Source organism: Bufo gargarizans, chromosome 3 (assembly GCF_014858855.1).
Source record: "Bufo gargarizans isolate SCDJY-AF-19 chromosome 3, ASM1485885v1, whole genome shotgun sequence".
NCBI classification, from domain to species: Eukaryota; Metazoa; Chordata; class Amphibia; order Anura; family Bufonidae; genus Bufo; species Bufo gargarizans.
Genome location: NC_058082.1, coordinates 360,808,284 through 360,811,170, shown reverse-complemented (window position 1 = coordinate 360,811,170; position 2,887 = coordinate 360,808,284).

Sequence of the window (2,887 nt, the reverse complement as noted above, 5' to 3'; positions counted from 1 at the left end):
TAATATTCTCTAAAACTAATATATGTGATATAGTGCTAGATATTCGTTTTTTTGAATATTCGTCATATTGTAAGACAAGAATATAGAGTAATATGGCAAATATTCGTAAAATACACAAAATCGCAATACACAATTAATTAAATCACATATTATTCGCGATAAATAGCATAATGACGAATATTCAATTTTGACGAATATTCAATCGAATATTCGCGAAATATCGCAAAATTGAATATGGCACCTCCCGCTCATCACTATAAAAGACCTCTTGAGCTACACTCACAGTTTCTACTGTAACTGAGACATCCAAAGGAGGCCCAGGTACAGAGGAAAACAGCCCCATGTGGGGGCTTTATACAAGTCAGAGCTGATCTGAGTTTTCTAAGATGTGACAGCCCTACACTGCCCCAAAGACACCCAGGGATCACACGATTACCAAGTACAATAAAGTATACAGCATAGTCGCTTCCTCTGTTCACTGCATTGCACTTTTTGAGAAGAATGCAGAAGTGGTAATTAAACACTCCCATAGTCTCCTCGGGGTCCCTGGCTGTTGCTAACATCTGTGAACCTGACCGTGTCCTGCTAGATTCAACAGCTACACAGTGCTCATATCGCCCCTCTTTAACTTGCAGCAGCACACATCAACTTGTTTAACACCAGTTTTTTAATCTCTATATTCACTCTCCCCTCTGTACCTAATAGGTGAGTAATACAAACTAGGGTGTTTTTGATTGCTATTCTGTCCTATTACCCTATACCTTTTCTTTTCACTCATTAATCCCTTGATGAGCCCCAGTTTTGAGATGAAACATGGCATGTCGGGACAAGAGTAAGGGTCAAATTTTGGGTCACTGCCGCGTTGGGGACAAGTTCCTGACAGGGTTGCCCATATTGGGGCAGGTGCTCTGTGTTTGCCAGGCAGGGACTCATAGCCCCTTTCCCAATGATACAAAGGGTCTGCGTGAGGGCTAGACAGTTTTCTGTCCTTGTGTAACTTGTAATATCACAGGGGCTGCCCCAAGATAATATAATTGATAAAAGGAGCCAGAAGTTACAGAAGGTTACCACCTCTATGCATGAACAGAAAATAAATTACTCACATACTGTATGTCTAAAGTGGTAAGAACCAATTTTTTTTCTATTTATTTTGTCAACTTTCTTTTTTTCGCCATGTTACGTTTACTCTTTGTTTGGGCCTCATTTATTTTGTTTTATTGAATATTAGTAAAAGTTATGTTTTAATCTATTCCATATCCTCTTTTGAAAGTATACACCATTTAATATGGCATACAATGTAGTTGGATGCGGGGGGAAAATTCCAAATGGGGCAGAATTAGAAAAAAAAATGCAATTCCTCCACAGTTTTACAGGATTTGTTCCTACGGTGTTCCCTTTGTGGCAAACTGACCTGTGCCCTTCATTCTCTGGGTCAGTATGATTTTTGAGTTCGTGTTCGGGATGTGGTATATGCTGAATTGCGTTATGGATTCCGTTACCATGGACCATAACGCAATTCCATGACGGAATGAATAACGGAATGCCTTTAGAGGCATTGTGTTATTCATTCTGTCATAATAGAAGTCTATTTTTTCGTTATGCTGGAGTGCTCACTATTTACATCATATATCTTTCTAACAGGCTAGAGAAAAAACAATTGTGGGAGTGCTTCTTTAATCAAATTGACTAATGCTGGAAGATAAATCTGGTGCACCTTTAGACTATCTAATCTAAGTTTACCCCACTATTAGTTCCTGTACCTCACACCAGAAATTTTGGTGCATTTTTTTTTGTTTCATCTTAAGCTTTACCTTACCATTAGGAAATGCCCCTTTCCACTAAGCCCCTCCTTTTTGCCAGGCAAGTCATATAAAGTGTCTAAACACCTAATAAATGTAAAAAAAAATGTACAACAGTTTTTTGGCACAAATTACACTAGAAATCTGCCACATTTTGATCAGTAAATCTTCTCTATTGTATGCGTAACTCTGTTTATTATTAGAAGTGGGACCCGACTCCTGCACGCACCAATTTGCACGTGCCACAGTGCTGCAGACTTCTTTCTGTAAATCTATGGCTACCTATAGCAATTATAGATTTCCTTTTCTGGATTTAAGACAGTCCTATATACACCAAATATTCAGTTTGAGACTGGTGTGTGAAACTTCTTAAAGGGTTTCTGTCATGAGAAATAACGTTCTGTAGCTGACTGACATAAGCGATGTGCTAATGTCAGCAGTACATAACAGTATGCTTTATAACTCCCTGCCTGCCGCCGGCACAGGCACAGTATGGAAGCCGGCAGCAGGAGTCCTTCACTCACTGCGCCTGTGCCGAACACTAAACGGGACGGTGTAGGCGCGGGATTTACGGGACGGTGAGGAGAACTCGAAAGTCAATCAACTGGACCTAGGTGTGCCAAAGGGTGCGTAGACCGAGCCTCTAGGTGCTCAAGCAACTCCCTAATAGCACCTAGAGGCTCATTAGTATATTTAAAAAGTATTTATTTTAAGAGAACAGCAGCAGGCAGGGAGTTATAAAGCACACTGTTATGTACTGCTGACATCGCTAATGTCAGTTAGCTACAAACCGGATTCCAAAAAAGTTGGGACACTAAACAAATTGTGAATAAAAACTGAATGCAATGATGTGGAGATGGCAAATGTCAATATTTTATTTGTAATAGAACGTAGATGACAGATCAAACGTTTAATCCGAGTAAATGTATCATTTTAAAGGAAAAATACATTGATTCAAATTTTCACGGTGTCAAAAAGTTGGGACAAGTAGCAATAAGAGGCTGGAAAAAGTAAATTTGAGCATAACGAAGAGCTGGAAGACCAATTAACACTAATTAGGTCAATTGGCAACATGATTGGGTATAAAA